Source organism: Muntiacus reevesi, chromosome 7, assembly GCF_963930625.1.
Source record: "Muntiacus reevesi chromosome 7, mMunRee1.1, whole genome shotgun sequence".
Classification (NCBI taxonomy): domain Eukaryota; kingdom Metazoa; phylum Chordata; class Mammalia; order Artiodactyla; family Cervidae; genus Muntiacus; species Muntiacus reevesi.
The window spans coordinates 70,792,141-70,814,024 of NC_089255.1; the positions used below are offsets into that span (position 1 = coordinate 70,792,141).

Genomic DNA, 21,884 nt, shown 5'->3' on the forward strand with positions numbered 1-21,884 from the left:
ATGTCCTGGGATGACCTTTATCAGAGCTAAAAAATCCCCCTGAATGATACCTCTGATCTATTCAAATAGGATTGTTGTCGTTTGGCTATTTTGTCTTATTTTTCCAGGGGAAGTATTTCTTTTCCAGTGAATTACAAAGATGGTGCCATTTGCAAGTCATCATCAAATGGGACTTTAGAAAGTACTGCCTTAGGCTCCCTCTGACATAACTTTCTTCTCTCTCTCTGCCAACTGTGCCTTGTATGAGAGGAGACAGGCCAGTTACATTCAGGTGCTTTTCTGCTTACGTTCTGACCCTGATTTCTCAGATGTGTTCATGTGTTCACTTGCATTTCATGGAGGAACAGAAGTCTGGCTCTTGGGCATTGCAGCTAGGAAAGAGGCTGCCCCTTTGCCTTTGGTTGGAAGGTCTGGAGCTTTGGTGTGGCCACAGACCAAGTCCAGAGGGTTTTGAATTAAGCAGTCAATGAGTCACCTTGCTAAGGGGAAAAAAGACCATTCATTCCTTTGTTCAGGGCTTGTTGGCTGATTAGAAGCCCAGATAGTACTCATGAATAATTTACATGGGCACTGACTTTTTTCCAGAGTCAAGCCCTACACAACTGGGCAAACAAAGGGCCCCGCATCCCATTTACCTGCCTGCCAGCATTACGGGCACCACTTCTATCCTGTTTCGTAAGCTGTATTAAGGTTTACTTACAGGAACTTACTTACAGGAACTCAGCCATCATTGACATGTCAGCTCCCAAAGCCAGCCAGCACCCATTGGATTTTCTGTTTCTGAGAAAACATGGAATGTATCTAAAATAGGTTGAGAGAGGAAGAATTTATAGAAGAGCTCAGTTTAAGTTTTGATTCATCCTTCTGAGGCTATACTTGAACACGGTGCATTTCGATGCACAGTTTTCATCTTACACGTCTAGCTGCTTTGTGCCTTGTGCAGTTCTCAGCATGTGGGGTGCGTGGTAATCGGTGTTTACTCCTCAAGCTCCAAGTGCTTCCTGGGGTCACTTGCTCTCCTGTTTCCCAGATGTTGGACTGATCACAGAGGGTGACTGCCAGACTTGACATATTGTCTTGTACTTGTATACTTATGCAGCACCTTAGTTTTAAAAGAAAATCACTTTTGAGTTCTCCTCAAATTAGAGAACAATCACTACCTAATTTGACTTTTTAAATAAATTCAGAATTTGAGAGGATTAGCAATACCCCTGCCAGATGAGGTTTTTAAGCTTCTCTCTGAGCACAGCTGTAGCGTCTGCATGAATACACCAGTCTCTAATATCATCTGACTCTTGTTTCTCAAAGATACTGTAAGGGACCCTCAGATTCCTTGCTGACTTCACGTTCCTGTGTGATCTAAAGTTAGCTGAGCATTGCTTTGCTCAGAGAGCCCATGCTAGAAGCCACCTCTGGGAGCATTGCTTTCAGGTTTAAGAAGTCACAAGTCATCTGCTTCCAAATCAGCTTGCTATTGGGTTGGTGGTAGCAGCGTGTGCTTGAGTCATTGTTCTCTGTTATCTAGCTCTTCCCTCTCTTGAAAATTGGGGTAACACCTGTCTGATTCCTATCTCCTGGGGCCTTTCTAACTCCTAAGTATTAGCAGAACTTACAGAGTCCCCATATGTCTTTCATTTGAGCCTAGAATTCTAGACTCTTACCTGTATTGGAATTCAGTTCTGTATTTATATTCATTCTACTCATTCTAGTGATAAAAATGGTCTTTTTAGATAAAGATGAAAGTCAAAGTTAGGAGTTCTGTTTTCCCTCTGCCATACAATGCCTCATTCCTTCTGCCCCAAGAAGTAGGTTTACTCTTTCTTGATATGCGTGCTACAAAAACAGTGACAACTGTCATTTTAATCTTCATATAGTAGCTCTTGTTTCTTTAGGATGTGCAGGTGGTGAGATTCTCAGTACATTAGTAACTTTCACTTTGGATTTGGCTGTGAGCTTTTACCTAGCATTGTTCCTGGAACTCCAAACTTTTTAGTCATATGCTTGCCTTCTCTCTTCTTAGCTTGTTCTGCCAGTTGGTGGCCTCATTCCATGCCTGCTCTTCCATCACCAGAAAGTGACTTCAATCCCTAACTCCCAAGATCTTTTTTCAAAGGTACGATGGAGAGCTCTGAGAATTACCAGCTTATTAGAACAGCCTGACGTTTCCTCCTCCAGTGAAACGCATCGGCCCCCTTTGTCCTCCCTTGCACAGCCTCTGGGGATATTTGACAAGGATTTATTGAGCATCAACTCTCTGCCAAGGATATGGATACAGTGATGAGCAAAAACAAAGGTGCTATGTTGTAGAGAGTATGGTTGAGTGAGGGAGAAAGACATCAATCACATGATCATATTAATACCAAATCGCCACTGTGACCAGTGCTGTGAAGAAGAGGAATGCATTTGTGCTGAATGCGAAGATCTCATTGGATGTTTTAATCTGGTCAAGGAAAGGTGGAAGATTTTGCTCAGGAAGTGACTCACGAGCTGAAGTAAAGTAAAGAGGGAAGGAAAGAGCATTCAAGAAGGAATAGCAAATGGAGGTGCCCAGTATCAGGAGGGAACATGGCAAGTTCAAAACCTTTTAGAGAAAGAAGTCCAGTACGGTTGGGATCCAGGAGGCATCACTTCCCTTAGTTGACATTTCATTAACTTAGTGTGCTCTCTGTCCTCTGGTGACTTTTAAGATTTTATTAGGCACTCCTTGTAAATAATTTACTTAAAAGTTGGGTAAGGCTGGTCATGTTGTCAGTCCCTGGAGGAGCCATCCGCTCACAGAGAGTTCCTTGTGTCCAGATCTATGTGTTTATATTCAACAATGAAATCACAAAATGTCAGAACCAGACGAGACCTCCAAGATTACTTAGTGCCAAGTTCCCTGTTACGGATGAAAGATTTCAAGCCTGAAATATCCAAACAGTAACTTGCTTCTCGGGGTGGATGTTTTCTTAGGAGGGCTCACTTGCAACTTGTTTTTCATCTTCAGAAAAAAATAGCACCATTAGGAAATTTTCATTCAGTCTTCATAGAACGCTGAGCTTAAGGGCTAAACAGGGCATTCAGAAACACGTGGTGTTTTTCACTCCATCTCACTGAGGAAAGGGCAGTGGATCTCAGGACATAATTAGAGCCTCCACTGGTGTTAGGAGGTGAAGATACAACATGAGTAGATGTGGTGTCTGCCCTAAGGTTCTTTCTGTGGGGTGGGAGAGATGGCCCATAAATAATAGCAAGTGGGTTCCAAAAGTGAAGCATGCCCAGGGCATTATGGGAGCACAGGGAACAGCCACTTAGCCTAAGATTCAGATTTAGGCAAGCTTCCTATAGAGATGATTCCTGAGCTGAGTATGTAAAGTTAAAAGCTGAATAAAGTTAAGTAGGTGTTTAGGTAGGGGACAAGCTCTAGAACTTAATGCTGAGAAGTATGAAAGTCCATGGAGGGTGGGGTAGAAAACTACTAGAAATTTAGTAGTACTAAAGCCTAAAGATTGAAGTATGGTGGGAGATAAGGCTAGAAGAGTTGACAGAAACGAAGTTATAGAAGGCTTAATATTCTGGAGAAGCTTGAATTCAGTATCACTTAAGGTTTGGCACCATTGTCTGTCATAGGAAATGTAAAATTACATGGGCTTAAATTAAATAGAAATGAATTTCTCTTCCCTGTAAGAAGTCTGGAGGTAGGAGATCTGGCTCTGCCATGAAAACTCCATGGAGTCCTCCAGGACCCAGATTTCTATATTTTATATTCTGCTATATTCAAAGTCACCTCATGGTCTTAAAATGGTTGCTGTAGCTCCAAAAGTCATCTCTATATTCCAATACAAGGCAGTACTGGAATAAGAAGGGTGGTGAACATTCCTTCCAGTTGAGTCAGCTCTCTTTAAAGATCCTCCCTGAACTTTCCTACAGTACTTACCATGGATTGTCCAGAGCTTGCTCACACATGGCTGCACCTAACTGCAGTAAGCTAGGATGTTATTACATGGCCATGTTCTAGCTAAAAATTAGGGTTCTCTTATTATGGAAAAAGAAGGAGAATAATTATTTGATGAAAACTTGCACTATCAGATACAAACTTCATACCAGGGAATTTGGCTCTATGCAGCAGGTAATGGAGAGTCTGAAGAATCTTCAGCAAGTTGGATGACATGACTGGCTTTATATTTTACATATATTTTGTGGGAGAGTGTGTGGATATGTGCATGGGGGCAGAAGGGGAAGGTTGAGTTTGTGCCTGTTACTGTGTTCTGGGTAAGAAGATAATGAGGCTCTGAGACATTGGTAGTAGGTCTGAGGAGAAGGCCATATGTTTTTGAGGTACCAGCAAGTAGAACAGACTGGACTCGGTGACTGGGTAGACCCAGGGGGTGAAGGAAAAACCTGGGGTCATACCTGGGTGTTTAGTTAGAAGTCTGAGCAAATGATGGTACCATTAGTTATGAGAGATCATGAGCCTGGGAAGAGATCTCGGCAGGTGAAGATGAGAATTAGAAGCATAAGATATCAGGTACTTGAGACATGCTGGTGGAAATGCATAATAGGCAGATGGACTTGAGTCTGAAGCCCAGTGAAAATGGGCAGGAACTAAATATTTGGAAGTCATCACGACATACCTGTTTGTTCAGATCATAGGACTAGATGAGATCATCATCTTCTTTGAACTGAAGGAATGCTGGGCATAGTTTTCAGCCCGTTTGGTGACGGTCCTGAGGACATGGGTGGGTTCCTGAAAGCTCCAAACCTGTTTACCTGTCTGTTCATTGAGGGGTACCGTTGACATAACTTCCCTGCAGGGTGTTAATGAAGCTGCAATTAGATGGAAGTGGACATGTGAAAGCTCTTTGAAACATGCTATGTGGACAAATGAGATTATTCTTTGCATACATGCTATCAGCTGATTTGGATTTTCTTTGTGGCGTAGGTTTCAGCTGAAATTTTGCTCAAGATACGTCCTCAATAGTAGAGAATCGGGCTTCCCTCATGGCTCAGCTGGTAAAGAATCTGCTTGCAATGCAGGAGACCCCAGTTCGATTCCTGAGTCGGGAAGGTGCTGAAGAAGGGATAGGCTACCCACTCTAGTATTCTTGGGCTGCCCTTGTAGTTCAGCTGGTAAAGAATCCACCTGCAATGCAGGACACCTGGGTTTGATCCCTGGGTTGGGAAGATCCCCTGGAGAAGGGAAAGGCTACCCATTTCAGTATTCTGGCCTAGAGAATTCCATGGACTGTATAGTCCATGGGGTCACAAAGAGTCGGACACGACTAAGCAACTTTCACTTCACTTCATAGAAATTGGAGCTGTGGCTTGTAAAAATCAACCCTCTGAAGACCAACTTAGACAGCATGTTAAAAAGCAGAGACATTACTTTGCCAACAAAAACCCATCTAGTCAAGGCTATGGTTTTTCCAGTGGTCATGTATGGATGTGAGAGTTGGACTGTGAAGAAAGCTGAGTACCGAAGAATTGATGCTTTTGGACTGTGGTGTTGGAGAAGACTCTTGAGAGTCCCTTGGACTGCAAGGAGGTCCAACCAGTCCATCCTAAAGGAGATCAGTCCTGGGTGTTCATTGGAAGGACTGATGCTGAAGCTGAAACTCCAGTACTTTGGCCACCTCATGCAAAGTGTTGACTCATTGGAAAAAGCCCTGATGCTGGGAGGGATTGGAGGCAGGAGGAGAAGGGGACGACAGAGGATGAGATGGCTGGATGGCATCACTGACTCGATGGGCATGGGTTTGGGTGGACTCTGGGAGTTGGTGATGGACAGGGAGGCCTGGTGTGCTGCAGTTCATGGGGTCACAGAGAGTCGGACACTACTGAGCAACTGAACTGAACTGAACTGATCTGAAGACCAAGCTTTGTAGTTCTTAACTAGCTGGGTATTCCACCACACCACTGTTGATGTCATCTATGATGTCATGATGGTGGCAGCCGCCGACTTTGCAGCCCACGGTCCCCAGGATCTCTTTAATGGCTCCAGAAAGTTCTCAGCACCATCAGTTGTTGATTCAGTTGTTCAGTTCAACAGCACCTACCAGGCAGTGTGGACAATCTCGTCAAAAGTGATGTTTCCACTGTGTTTAATGTTTTTTTGCTTCTTTCTGTCTCTTGGTGGTTCTCTGGAGGCTTTGATATCAGGTCAGAGGCAGAAGGTACCACCTCAATTTGGGTCTGTTCTGAATGGCCAGTTTCACTGTAATCCTCAGACCGTTCCAATAACCACTTGCCTTTGTGATGTGTCTCCAAAAGGAGACAGACCGAGGGGGCCGATCTTGGGGCCCAGGGCAGATGTGGCACCAAATCCCCCTCCGGTGCACCTCATATGTGTGCTTTTGATCTCACTGGGATTGAACTTAAGTGGCGTGGTGGAGGCAGCTGGTGTCAGATGAACTGGGATTCAGGTTGAACAAAGAAAGTTGCACCTTGGCCTCCTCTGAGCTGAAAGAAGACCAATCTTTTTTTATAATAAACTAAATTTGATTATGCTTTTCTTTCAAACCAAATAATTTCCTCACATTTTAGCCACATTTTGATACTGTGTGTAGTTACTATACTTATGTGTACTTATCATAAGTCCTTAAGATAGCTTCCTTAAAACTATGACCAAGGTGAAAAGACAGCCCTCAGATTGGGAGAAAATAATAGCAAATGAAGCAACAGACAAAGGATTAATCTCAAAAATATACAAGCAACTCCTGCAGCTCAATTCCAGAAAAATAAATGACCCAATCAAAAAATGGGCCAAAGAACTAAACAGACATTTCTCCAAAGAAGACATACAGATAGCTAACAAACACATGAAAAGATGCTCAACATCACTCATTATCAGAGAAATGCAAATCAAAACCACAATGAGGTGCCATCTCACACCAGACAGGATGGCTGCTATCCAAAAGTCTACAAGCAATAAATGCTGGAGAGAGTGTGGAGAAAAGGGAACCCTCTTACACTGTTGGTGGGAATGCAAACTAGTACAGCCACTATGGAGAACAGTGTGGAAATTCCTTAAAAAACTGGAAATAGAACTGCCATATGACCCAGCAATCCCACTTCTGGGCATACACACCAAGGAAACCAGATCTGAAAGAGACACGTGCACCCCAATGTTCATTGCAGCACTGTTTATAATAGCCAGGACATGGAAGCAACCTAGATGCCCATCAGCAGACGAATGGATAAGAAAGCTGTGGTACATATACACCATGGAAGATTACTCAGCCATTAAAAGAATTCATTTGAATCAGTTTTAATGAGGTGGATGAAACTGGAGCCTATTATTCAGAGTGAAGTAAGTCAGAAAGAAAAACACCAATAGAGTATACTAACGCATATATCTGGAATTTAAAAAGATGGTAACCATGACCCTATATGCAAGATAGCAAAAGAGACACAGTTGTATAGAGCAGTCTTTTGGACTCTGTGGGAGAAGGCGAGGGTGGGATGATTTGAGAGAATGACATTGAAATATGTATATTATCATAGGTGAAACAGATCGCCAGTCCAGGTTCGATGCATGAGACAGGGTGCTCGGGGCTGGTGCACTGGGATAACCCTGAGGGATGAATGGGGAGGGAGGTGGGAGGGGGGTTCAGGATGGGAACACATGTACACCCGTGGTGGATTCATGTCAATGTATGGCAAAACCACTACAATATTGTAAAGTAATTAGCCTCTAATTAAAATAAATACATTTATATTTTTAAAAATATATATATATTTTCCTTAGGAAACCGTGGAACATAGGGGACAGGTTGTAAAACTTGGAGACTCTACTCTTAACATTTTGTTTAAATTTCAACTGTCTCTGTAATGTATGGGGAAAACAGTCAAAGCCATTTTGTTTGCTTCATTTGAAGCAAATATTTTGGTTGGTTGTTTGAGGGGAGATTCAAGAACACTTTCGCACCATTACTAGAGTGAATATCCTGGTGCAATTTCTCCAAGGACCCAGATTAATGACAGAAAGAAATTTCAGCCCTGAAATACTTTGATTGTTTCTATACTTCACTTATTAGATCAGAATACAAATCCTGGCCTACCTCATCAGTGCTTGACCTTTACATCAACAAAGGCTGTGGTTATTTGGGACTAACTGATAAATGTGTTAATTGATTCCACTGGCTAATGAAACCAGACCACCAGTTTTGCTCTTTTTCTCACCAAATTGGTTAAGCAATCTACTGCTTCATTATAGTTAAATACAACCTTGGATTTATTTACTCTGCTCTAAAAATATAATCATTGATCTTTAGGTGTCAGGTGAACACTGTCATTTGTAACAAGTGATTTGTTCAGTTCAACAACTGTTTATGAAATGCCTACTTAATGCAAAGCTTTATGTCAGATTCTCAGAGACTAAAAGAGGAGTAAAGAGAGTCCTGCCCTCCAGCTTGGGTTTCTTGTTCATTCCTTTAATACTTACTGGTTGAGCATCCACTGTGGGCCTGGCACTATTCAAAGCTCTGAAAATAAAGCTGACAATACCCCCTACCCTCCAGGAGCTTAAATTCTAGCACAGGTGCAGACAAACAAAAAGTAGATATATTGAGTGTTGGGGTGATAAACTCTATGGAGAAAAAGCTCTGTCAGGGAAGATAAAGCTTGAGGAGAATAGTTTTACTGTTTATTAACACATAGGGGATTAAGAAAGGTTTCTCTTGTAAGGACTGTTTGAGCAGATGAGCAGTGACCTGAGGACTCAGGAAATAGGCTCTCTGTGAATGTCTGGGGAAAGAGCATTCTGGTCTGAAGGAATGGCAGGGCCCAGCGTGTGGGAGGGGCGTGTGCTCTGCAAGGACAAGGATGATGGTGCAGGGAGGTCTGGGGCAGCGAGGAGGAGAGAGTCTGAGCTCTCTGCCTGATGCTGCTGTTCAAAGTAATAGCCACATGCACTGAGCTTTCATCTTGTGCGGATAAATGCCTCTGTAAGAAGTTGGACCTATTTAGTTTTATCTTCTTATTACATCTCTCCCAGAGGATTGTGTCTTCCTTCTTTTACAGATAAAGACACCTGAGTCTCTGGGAAGTCAAGTAACTTCTTCAAGGTCACACAACCTGTGGTAGAACTCTCCCATCCTATAAAATAATATATAAAATACATATATGACTATGTTAGAAATCCTGGTGATTTCTAAAATCCTAATCAATTTTTTATGATTATGTGTAAGTTACTGAATAACATTAACACCCTAAAGTTATTAAGGGGCTGTACACAAATATTTTTCTCATAAAAATGTGTATGTATAGTTTTCATGGGATATACACTCTTTAGTGAGAACAATCATTTTCCCCTGTTCTTTTTTTATTTTGAAAATAAAGTTGATTCCTCTCTAATTATAAAAGGAACATATAGTAACCATTGAAAATTTTAAATTAATAATTAAATAACCTATAATCCTACTACTGAAAGATAATCATTTTTGTTTAGATATATTTCCTTAGAGTTTTAAAAAGTATTTACTTTTTTAAAAAAAGAAACAAAATTGAGATCATACTATATATACATTTTTAACTTGATTTTTTTTCACTTAATCTGTCATGATCATTTTCACCCATCATGAAAGTCTTTTGTATTCTCTTTTAAACCTAATATTACATGATGCAAAGTGGTCTATCATATGATCCTACTTAAATTATAGTACTTAACTTATAGTACATTTAAGTTGATTTATTAACAGTGGTGAGTTTATTATTTCTTTGTACACATCTCTTTGGATCAGTCTTTGATTTTTTTTTTTTCCTGGAAAAGATTCCTAGAGGTATTACTGCTGAGTCAAAAGACATTCGCATTGTTGTAATTTTTTCCTGGGATTTGAGGAACCTGGCTTCCAGTTCTGTCTTGTCACTTCCCAGCTGTGGAATTTTGAGTCAGTTACTTAACCCTGCTAAAGCTGCAGTTTCTTCACTGATAAAATACAGATCCGAGAAATGCACACCTGAGAGGTGCATGTGAAGCTTTTAGCCTGGAGTCTAGTATGTTGTGCATGCTCAGCAATGTTCACTTTTTGAACATTCTTTGGGAAAAAATGCATCAAAGCACACGTTTTAATGATGAGTATTGGTGTTACCCCATGGATTGTATTGATCTTGCCAATTCACTTCCCCCAACAGATCTTAAATGTGCAGTTGGATAGGTTTTGACAAGTGTACAAAATATGTGATCAATTCTCCAAATAATACAACATTTCCATCATCTCAGAAAGTTTCCTGGTGCTCCGTTCAGTTCTCCCTAATCAACCAGTGTTGATTCCATATGGACGTTGTATGATATGAATATCCATACTAGGAGCCTGAAAGTAAAGTCACTTCTCAGTAACATCTTTGTGAGTATAAGAGGATTCAGTTCTTCTAGGTGACTGAATGCAGCAATGGTCATGGTCAGAAGAAAGCCCCCAAAGACCTCCTTTTCTGTCAGCTTTATTCTCTGTAGAGAACATAGTTCCAGGAGGATGAACATCAGCAGATCAACAGTGGTTGTCTGAGTATCTGAGCGAGTGTAGGTGGTTTTTATTTTTTGTGATGTTTTTAAAATGTTCTACATAGAACAACCATTGCCGTTTTAATAATTATAAAATGTTATTTTCAAAAGGGATCTCATATATGATATTGAATATACCCTAATACAAGTTTTTTGATTATGTCAAAAATAGGTGCCTTGTTGCTGCTGTGCCACTTAAGTTCTGCCAGGCCTTGGCTTTCAGGCTGTGATCACTTCGTCTATGAGTCACATCCTAGTCTACTCAGGTGCCATAATGGACACTGTAGACTGGGTGACTTACACAACAGGAGTTCATGTCTGTAGTTGTAGAGTCTGGGAAATCCAAGATCAAACCACTGGTCATTTTGGTTTCAGGTGTGAGCTCTCTTCCCAGTTTGCAGACTGCCACCTTCTTGCTGTATCTTCACATGCCTGATGGGGAAGAAACAAGCTCTCTGATGTCTCTCTCTACTCCTGTCATGGGGGGCCCTCCCTCATGACCTTATCTAACCCCCGTTACTTTCCAAAGGCCCCATCTCCAAGGACAGGGTGGTCAGGGCTTCAAGATATGAATTTGGGAGGTGTGCAACCATTCAGCCCATCGCAGTGGTTCATTCATATGTTTATTAAGCTTTCAATGTTTTCTATTATGTGAAGCAAGGTGCTTTGTGTCTACTCGATGGTACAAAATCTACCCGGAAATAATTTCAACCTTGAAGAGAATAGCACCTGCTGGAGTTGAACACACTGTGGGTTGGCATGAGAGAACAGCTGGGGATTAGCTGAAGGCGTTGCCATTCTTTTGGCTCACTGAGCCGTGTATGTTAGTCTGGGAGCTATATTTTCCAGTGTGTTGAGACCAAATCCTCCTCCTGGATCCCAGTACTTAAGCCTGGCAGGAGAAATAGCTAAGCAGAATGTGGTGTTACCATTTGCCTTTTGATAGCCTGCCTGAAGGTGGAATCTTTTTCCATTGTCTTGCAAATGTCAAGTTTTACTTATCAGCAAACTTCCTAAGAAGAAATATAACTTGCCACAACCACGTTACGTTTTGGCAAATGTGCCCAGACATCGATGAATTCTGTGGGTTCAGTTGCAAAGAGGAGTGAGTGAAACACCTTTTGGCAAATATGCCCAGACATTGATGAATTCTGTGAGTTCAGTTGCAAAGAGGAGTGAGTGAAACTGACAGGCCAACTGCCTTGAAGAATGACATCATTGAAGGATCCAGGTCCCAAAGTGTGTGATGCTGCTCACAATGGGGAGATGGCAATTTGACTGTGTGACCTTTCATTTCTCCTTCTTCAACCTCAGAATATCCTTCCAAACCTTCTCTTTCACATACAGAATCTCTGTCCTGCATTCTAGCCTACATTCTTAATATTTACCTGGTCCATGTCCCACTGACACAATTCTTGAGTCTTGGGGTTGGGAGGAAATTCAGTTACATACCCTTCTCTTTCAAAGCATGCATACCTAATAGTTTGCTGCATGGTCATTTTGTCTATACTTAAACACCTCCAAATGGAGAGGAACTTGTTTCCTTCACTTCTAGGCATCGATGACTACTGGAAATTTCTCCACTGTATTGACTAAAACCGTAACTCTCAGTATCTTCTATTGACTGGTTCTGAACCACTCATAAAGAAGAGACTGAAAAAACACAAATCTTCCACACAAAAAAGTCTTTCAGATATTTGGAGGCAATTTGGTTCTTCCAGTGTAGTTTGTCTGTCAAAGAAGGAAATATGATTCTTGTGATGTTGTTCATCCTGGTTGTCTTTTTCAGTCACTGATTTCTGAGCATTCATAAGCCATCCATGTAATTTTTCATTCCTGATTAAGTATCTAATTGCTGTGTTACATTCTCCTTTTGTAAAATCAGCAGTATCATAGCTAGGACTTGCTTAGCTCATTTTATTCCTCTTAAGTAAGACTTAGGCTTTAACTGAACTTTGTTGGTGCTGATTATAGGGGTAGCAAGCCTAGTGGGAAATTGATTGTTGGTGTGATGTTAGGCTCTTCAGAGTTTCCTTTTGCGAAGGTGAGGCATAGGATGAGTACTGATGTGGGGATGGAGGAGATGAAGACCTGAACACCTCAAGTTAGAGGAACATGTGAAACTCCTAGTCTAATGACCCATCTCAAAGTTGTAAATACCAGGCTAACATTTCAGTGGCCATAGGCTCCAGGCTGATTGCATGGCAACACTGCAAATGAGGAGGTATGGACTTAGAGTTAAGAGCAAGACCTTGGAATCAAACTTGGATTTGAAACTTACCTCCGCAGTGTACTACCTCTGTGATTCTGGATGAACTCGTTAATTCCTCTAAGTCTCAGTTTTCTAATCCATAACATGGGAATAACAGTACTACCTGTCCCATGAGATTATTGTGAAAATTCAATTCATGTGGCTTATTTCTGATAATCCTGATACCATGTCTGATATCAGTTAATATTCCATACATGTTATCAGTTAGAAAATGATCCAGGAAAGAAATGTGAACAGTGAATCCATTTAAGAGGTGCACAGATTTAATAAGGAAAGGATAAATAAATTATGGTATATCCATCCTGAGGAATATTATGCAACTATTGAAAGAATGATTGAGTTAGACATATATTTATTCACCTGGGTGGTTTTCTCCTGATAAATCAGTGAGAAAAATAAGTTAAATAGTATGTATGCTCATTTAAGTCCCATTTTTTGCTTAAAAAAAAAAACAGTAGCAAAGCCAACTGTGCATAGACATGTGCTTGGAAGAAGTGGGAGAGCAGAAACAAGTTTGGGATGGGTTGGACAGTTCTTAATTTTTCATTATGTGTCTTCAGATTGTACCACAGATTGTGGTGAGAATGGGTTTCTTCTGTGGTTTTTGAGAACCAATATTTTTAAATGAAAGAAGCAAAAGGAGTGGGGCAGAGGAAGAGGAGAAATCAATCAGCAGCACACAAGGAGGATGGTCAGCCCAGGAAGGGATGTTCTCCGGAGGGTGCAGGATGAAGAGCTGGGAGCCTCAGGCTTTCTCTCGCATTTGTCGTGGCTCTATCAGAGCTTGGCATCCAGAGCCTTGCTTTCCTTGTTCATTTTTAATCGGTACCCCTCCATTTCTGACACATGGTTTAGAATGTTTCTTTGTTTTCTTCATTTCTGTTTTTATTTCTAGCAGCTGAGCTTGTCTGGGGAGATTACATTGGGAGAGATAAATGATAGAAAGATGGATATAAATAGGGGATTAATTGTTGACTAAAGAGCAGTGTTGATGTAACTTATTTAGATGTGTTAATACATAATCTGATAAAAAGAAATGTTGAGCTATTCTAAAAAGATTACAGAGAAAGCTAAGTCCAGCCTCATGATTTCTCTTTCTCAAGGCAACCAGTTATCCATTTCTTGTACGTCCTTCCAGAAATGGTTTACACACATACACAAGCTCTATATTTAAGGGTATTTCCTATTGAAAAACAAAGGGTGTTATAGTATATACTCGAAGAACAGAGGTTTTTCCTAAGCCTTTTGAAAGACCAACTCTGAACTCCTGTAAAAAGCTAGAAGTTTTGAGCCTCCTTCTCTTCTCTGAGAATGGTCTGTGGGTAAGGGCTCAAACCTGCAAAGAATTCTGCTCTTGTTGGAGAAACTGTGCAGATCTGTTCAGATCTTGTAACAGGCTTATAAAAGTTTATTGCAGTTATGTAGTTACAAAGAGAAATTTATTTCCAGCCCTACACATCCTGCAGTTGCATCAGTGGTAAAGAGCAGCAGTACACACGTCCACGCTGGCTGCATGGGGTTTGCATTGCTTTGGGGCAGAGTGCTCATTTACCAAGTTTCTCAAGCCTCTTTCTCTATGAAGCACTGGAGCAGGCATTGTCAAAGGGAGAAAAAATAAGACATGAGCTATTACGTTCTGAAAACACATGAGAGCTCTCCAGAGCCTGTAAATCCAGCACGATGTTGTTGTTTAGTCATTGAGTTGTGTCCGACTCTTCCGTCACTCCCTGAGCTGTAGCCCCACCAGGCTCCTCTGTCCATGGGATTTCCCAGGCAAGAATACTAGAGTGGGTTGTCATTCCCTTCTCCAGGGGATCTTCCTGACCCAGGGATCGAACTCAAGTCTCCTGTACTGGCCGGTGGATTCTTTGCAGCTGAGCCACTGGGGAAGCAAGAGCGGATGTTAAATGTTTGTTTAATCCAAGCATGAGACGCTTGCCCCTCCCTCGTTTGCCCTTAGTGAGGATTTTAACACTCCTTTGATGAAGAAATGGAACCTGAGCAACACAGGAAAGCAGGTGATAGTGAGTCATGAAATTCACTCTTTAGGAGAATGGGTCTTGCCGTCATGAGCCTTTCCTGAGGGACATGGGGCTCTTGTGTTAATTCTTGGAGGGAGGGAGGAAGGAAGACCTGTTTTAGGGATTTGTGTTTATTTGTTTGTTCTAATTCCTACACTAGTCACTGGAATTGAGAAAAATATGCTGGGGTGGTGAAATTAATTTAAGACTCCATTGACAGGTTGAAATTGACTTAAGACTCCATTGACAGAGGAAAATTTTGACAAAGTGAACCTGAGGGTTGAATGTTGTCAGAATGGCTGTTTTTATTGCCACTCTTCAAAAAGGGGAGGGATTCAGTTTTGGCCTGAAGAACACTGAAGTTTTGTTTTCTTGTCTGTGAAGACACAGGTTCAAACCTGTCAGAGGCAGCCACGAGTTTCCTTATGACTGACTTGTATGTGTGGCATCAATTTTTTTTTTCCCGTAAGAATCTGGATGAGTAATTCAGAAAGTTAAAAAATAGCAAAGGAGAAAGCAACGAGAAAAGCTAGCCAAGGTCTCTCCCAGATGCCAGGAAGGTCCACACAGACGGGAAACGTCTGTGAGGTCTCTGTTTGTTTCTCCCCATGCAAATCCTCAGCCCTGCTCCGCAGAAGTCGAGTGCTCTATCTGTTCAGCTGCCACTGAAGAAATAGGACTCTGTTCTCCGAGGCTTATTCCTTGGGGTTTCAGAATATAAAATATGAAGTGTGTATAATCACAGTTCCCAGCATTTCTTGGCATTTCAGCTTTGGCAGCGAGAATGGGAAAAACTGAAACTTTTATGGCCAGGGAGGCTGAGTATAATCTTTGTGCTGTGGCACCACCAGAGGAAGTATGTTAAAAAGCACTTTCCCTCCGCAGTCCGTCTGAGGGGCAGCTGGCTTTGTCCAGTTTGCGGCAGCTAGGGTATAGTTTGATGTTGTGTTTGCATCCAAACAAAGAGGGAGCGTCGAGGGCTTACAGTGCAAAGCATTTTCACAGTATCTCACTAGATAATAATCCAGGAAGAGTGGTCTAGGTCACACTGGGTGTAGAAAGAGTTAACTCCAGAACCAATAACTTTCCAGAGAAGCTCAAGATAGGGTACTTCCTAAGAATCCATTCTCAAGATAACAACTCAGCAGAAAGTTAAGATGAGAAGAGTTCAGGAAAGAACAAGCACTTTGTGGGACTTCCCTGGTAATCCAGAGGCTAAGACTTTGTGCTTCAGTGCAGGGGGCCCAGGTTCACTCCCAGGGCAGGGAACTAGATCTCTCATGCTGCAACTGAGAGTTTACATGCCGCAATTAAAGATCCTGCACACTGCAACTCAGCATGACCAAAAAATTAATTAAAAAAAAAAAAGAACGGCACTTTTTAAGAGATGAATTACAAGAAATTGCTTCCACTTTCAGTGGGTAGATTATGCAGTGGAGAGGTGAGTCAGCCCTGTGTCTTAGTTTTCCCAAGAAGTCCCAGCTTGCTCCTGTGATTCCTCCTGAATAGCCCCCTTTTACTTGGAGTCCCGTTTTGGACAGTATACTGTACAGTCACCCTGCAAAGAGGGGTCCGCATTCTAAAACTTTTTTTTTCTTCCTGTGAGATGACAGAACCAAAGACAAAGGGATATTTTTTCGGAGTGTAAAGGGTTCCCTTTCTGTAGGAAAGGAATTCTCCCAGCATTTTCCTTTCATGGACTCTTCTCCCCCCAGGCCATGAATTGGAAATTTAGTTACTAACCATTTAAAAATCTTTTTCGCGTTGGTCCCCCATCTTGATTTGAAAGACACATGGAAGAAAATTGCCTTTCCCCTGAGTCCCATGTTTTATTTCCTTTGCATGATACCTTAATATATTTACGTGAGATACAAATTTGTTAGTAGTCTTAACTATATGGGTCCACATTCATTATTTATTTGTGCATCTGTTTATTTACCCATCAGTCATTCATTCATGCAACAAATCTTCACTGAGACCTACTTTGTGTCTAAGGATACCATAGTGGCCAAGACAGGCCAGGACCCTGCCTATAGGAAGCATATATTGTAATGTAAACATATTATAATGTAAACATATTAAAAGTAACTGCCAGTTGTAAAAGTGACATGGAAGGAAGTAAGTGAGTTTTTCACATTTAGTTTTACTCAGTGGAGCTAAAGAAAGGGGGAGAGAGAGAGACAGATGAATACCTTTCTGTCTACTTCTTTCGTTGTTGAATGTCTAAAGTATTTGACCTGGGGTCTCGAACTCAAATAGCTTCAGAGTATGGACCCAAGGGGACACAAAGTCACACCGTTCTAACCAAATAGAACTCATGTGTCCATACAACAAAAGTTCAGTTTAAAAATGAAAAACAGGGAACCCGAGGCCAGACCAGCAGGAAATGGCCATACTCCACTTGGCCCTGGCCACTCATTTCCTCCCAGACACCCAGATGTCCTTTAACTCCACATCGGTGCCCTCAGGCCTGGTTCAAAGTCTCCCATTGCAGTTGGTCCCCATGTGACTCTCTCAGAGGAAACGAGGGCCGTGTTAGGATGTCACAGCCACAGGGAGCTTTTCCGCCTTGCTTTGGAAAACATTAAGCTTTGCCTCCACAGCTTGGATGGCAGACAGACTCTGCTCCAGGAAATCTGCTGGAGAACCCGAGTGCTAGCAGAAATGTCAGGATGATCGTCTTTCATCGTGGAATTTCTGTACACTTCTGCAGCGCGCGCATGAGTCAGCAGGAGGAACGTCACACACTGCAGCCTTAGGCCTCGAATCAGAGTGGCTCTGGCAGTTGCCCAGCTCCACAGTTGTGTGCGGGGGGCTACGTGTTGTCACCTTCCATGCCAGTCCTGGAATGCAGGCTCCTTTGAGCGGATGATGATGACCTTCCGAAGCCAAGTCCGCTTTCCTTGGGTTCTTGGGTGGGCTGACTCTGGAAAATTCATCTTCCCGTCTTTAGCCAATGCCCACCCCCTGCCACTCTCCCAGAAAATTTCTCTTTGGTGCCAAGAATGAATCTCCTAGGAAACCAGACACTATCCTTAACCTAGATTTCTGTAAAGGATGGAGAGGCTATCAGTCCTCTGCCCTGTGGTTCCCTGGAGCTCTTTCGGAGACAAGACAGAAAGGGAAAAAGAGAAACCTGAATAAGGAGGAACCTAACTGCCTCTATTCCTATTGGCCACGGTGACTCCTCCTGAACAACATTTAATGCAGTAGTTTGGTTGTAACAAAGTTTTTGCAGCCAGTGGCCTTCCATGAAGCCTCTTTGAAGGCATTGATGTCTTCAAATGGAATTACCTAGACTGTTTCGTTTGAAGGTGAATCAGTATGCATAAGTCCTACATTTCCCTGTTAACATCTCCTTCCCTTTGGTTCCCTCAACCTTTAACATGGCAGCTGACAAGGAGAATGCATACTAATAACTAATGCATCCTTGATTCCAAGAAACCAAAGATCACAAAATGCTGGTGATGTCTGATGTGATGAAAATGAGAATACTGGCAACTGACAAGTTTTTTGTCGTTAGTTTCAAGGAACTTCCTGTTTCAAAAGCATTCCATGGGATGCAGTGGGCACGAATCTTAGCATCAAGCAATACAGGGATTGGAGTTTCGTTCTTCTCTAGGTAGTGATAGATGGTTTTTGTTTTTGTTTTTTTCCCCACTCTAGGTATGGTGAGTGTGGTTTTTGTTGTTCAGTTGCTCAGTCATGTCTAACTCTTTGCAACCCCATGGACTGCAGCATGCCAGACTTCCCTGTCCTTCACTATCTCCTGGAGTTTGCTCAAACTCATGTCCATTGAGTCAGTGATGCCATCCAACCATCTTATCCTCTCCCACCCCCTTCTCCTCCTGCCCTCAATTTTCCCAGCATCAGGTTTTTTTCCAGTGAGTCAGCTCTTTGCATCAGGTGGCCAGAGTATTGGAGCTTCAGCATCATTCCTTCCAATGAATATTTAGGGTTGATTTTCTTTAGGATTAACTGGCTTGATCTCCCTGTTGTCCAAGGGACTCGCAAGAGTCTTCTCCAACACCACAGTTTGAAAGCATTAATTCTTTGACATGTAACTTTCTTTATGGTCCAACTCTAACACCCATACATAACTACTGGTAAAACCACAGCTTTGACTATATGGACCTTTGTCAGCAAAGTGATGTCTCTGCTTTTTAATATGCTGTCTAGGGTGGCTTGGTTAATGATATTATTGGAACCATGACAGTGAAAGGGAAACAGAAACCTAGATGGCAAGGAAAGTTTATGATCAGCTGACTTTGAAGTCTCTTCACTTTTTTTCTGTGCTAGTCAGGCTTCTGCAGGAGACAGTGTATAAAGGGCAGGGTTATGTGCAGACACCATTTTCCTGTGTGCCAGAAGAGTAAAGTCAGTCTACCCCTCCTCTGTCTCTGTCTGAGTAGATTTGTGTTCTTGGTCATTTCTTTCCCCCACACTGGGGAACCCAGTCTCAGAAGGTTTGCCTATCCTAGTATTATTAATGCATAAGGTAAAAGCGAAGAAATGCTGGTCAGGTGGTTGAATGTGTCTTACACATGAGGCCCCTGTTCTGTAAATGGTCTTTCTTTGATGGATTTTTCATGTCTGTAAATGCGTCTCAACGAGCGAAGCTTGAGGACATTATTCCACTCAGAATTTATAATCACTTATTTGCTATGTTCTCAAACAGTGCTACTAATTAGATTTCCAAACCTCCCATTTGGTGTCACTTCATTGCCATTCAGGTACTCACTTTCCCAAGGAGAGCATTATTCTGTCATGTCCAGAATTCCTCTAACGTGTTATTAGCAAGGGTGGTGGACCTGCTTCAATCCAGGGTCTGGAGAGCTGTGCAAAGGCAGAAGGGGACTCCAGAATGAAGCCCCAAATCCTGCCAGCTCTCTTCCAAGGAGTCGCGCCTCAGCCCCTGCCAAGAGCTTTTGGTTTCCAGGAATCACATTTGATGCAGGTTGTGAGTTATGGCATCAATGTGTGTTTGTGTTAAATGGACTTTTCAGTCTGGAAGCTGCCCTTCACCCCTCCTGACATGCTGTGGTGCTCTCATTTGCCCTTGTTTGGCTAGAGTTTAAAACATGCAGGCTCAGAGTAGACTATCTTTAAGTCTTTCCACGGGCTTTGTTTGACCATAAAGGAGCCATCTCCACCATTGAGCTGCTCATTCAGTATGTCCTGCACATCTGCTTTGTACTGGATTTGTACCTGAAGACCAGAAGATAAATAGTACAGGGTGCTTTAATCTACTGAGGGCTCCAAACACATACGTAAATTGACAATTTAAGACATGGTACCATAAATTCTCAGAGTGAAGCATAAACAGAATGCAATGAGAGCCCCACAAAAAAGAAGCAATTAATTCTCATGCAGAGGGTTAACAGAGGTTTTGGAGAAGAGACGGCATTTGGGCTGTAGGTTTTTAGTTAACAGCAGAACATGAAAATACATGCCAGGTAGCTGGGATACTAGGGCCAGAGGCCTGCAGACAGGAAGTGTTCCATGCTGGGGAATCGTGAGGACTCCGTGTGACTGAAGGGCCAGAGCAGGGGGCATGTGGCAGCTTGAGGTAAGTTGGGGTCAGAGCATGGAAGGTTTGGGAATGTGGCCTAGGAAGTTTGGGTTTTATCTGCCTGTCAATTGAAGTTATCAGAAACTTTTGAGAAAGAGAGAGAGACTAGTAGGAAGTAAGTGTGGCATGTTAAAATAGAGATCAGAAGAGCAAGTCTGGAAGCTGAGTGTTCCACAACTCCAACCATTGTGGAATAAATCAGACAAGACCTGGTCATAAATCATGCCAGTGACAGTGATGGAAAAAAGAGAGGGACCGGTGGTGGAGTGGAGGGAAAGCTGAGAGGACTCTGTGGATATGGGGACCATGGAGTACGCATTCAGGTTGACTCAGATTTCCCGTAGAGAACTCTAAAGTTCTTAACTAAGTGAAGACAGCAGTGGGAGGCGTCCAGTTTTATCCTCTTGTGTTTGAAGGGCTGAAATATTTCTAGTAGCGATGCTCCCAAATCGGTTAATGGCTAACTTCTCATACACCTCTGAATCTCCGGAGAGAGAGGTATCAGGGTCAAGGTTTCAAATTAGGAGCCATCTGTCCAGGGTGATATTTGAATCCAGGGCTGTCAGTGCACACACAACCAGCCAGATTGTGCGCTGGGTAACTCCAGGGAGTGCCACTCCGTCAGAGTCTGTGACGATGTGCATGATGACTATGAATTTCCCAGGAGGTGGTGGTAACATGTCTTGAGAAAGGGGTGCCTTTCTCTAATTTGCACAAAGGCGCCATATGGTCTAGCATCTGTGCTGGAAATAGACCCAGGCAAGGGCCAAGAACAGAATCTCAGGGAACCGCCCACCCTTCAAGGGAGGGTGGAGGAGGAGCCCAGAATGGAGATACTTAGGAGTGGTTAGAGACTTAAGGAAGACTGAGTTTAGTTGTCCTGGAATTTACCTAACAAAGCAGCCCCAGCTCAGTGAGCTCTCAACTTATTTAGTTTAAGGACTCAGGTGTCGCCTCTGCAAATAATATCCCTTAGTTTTCCCTTCTCACATATCCCAAGGGATCCTGGGCAATGGGCTAGTTAAGAGTCTTCATCTCTTTAGGATGTAGCATCATCAGATCTGTGGCCCTGCTTGCCGAGGGCCAGCACTGGGCAGGTGAGCATTTTCAGAGTGAAGAGATGTCTCTGAAGTGCTCACTCCAGAGCTGACCCTGATGACTCCTAGGGGACAGGCACTTTTTCAGGCCGCTCACCCCTGTCACGTTTGGCTCTGGTCAGCTAGAAGGTAGGAGTTGCTGGGGGCGCTCTCAGACCAGAACAGGCAGAACTTCTCAGATGGCCCTGAGTCCTGACCTCTGAGGGCCTGGCAAGGCAGAGGAAACTTCTCGCCTCCTGAGCCATGCAGAGAGAAGACATTCCCAGAGCCATGGCTTGGAGGCTGTCTCGTCTGTCACCACAGATGAGAGCAGCGCTCACAGCCTCCCCCATGTGTACCCACAGGATGGTACAAATGCTTTTTGCAGAAGAGAAAGCATGTACCCTGCCTTGGCATGAGTCTCTGCCCACACAGACGTGTCCTTGCTGCCTCCCAGCACTCGTGA

The 21,884-nt window shown here is 42.7% G+C and overlaps 1 protein-coding gene and 1 pseudogene across 1 annotated transcript in view; one reads left to right on the top strand and one right to left on the bottom strand.

Annotated features, from left to right (window-relative positions):
- The window catches only part of PRKCH (protein kinase C eta), a 231,508-nt gene that overhangs the window by 164,131 nt on the left and 45,493 nt on the right, over positions 1–21,884 (top strand). The window lies entirely within an intron of this gene.
- LOC136172077 (large ribosomal subunit protein uL11-like) overlaps positions 5,752–21,884 on the bottom strand; it is a 37,941-nt pseudogene continuing 21,808 nt past the window's right edge.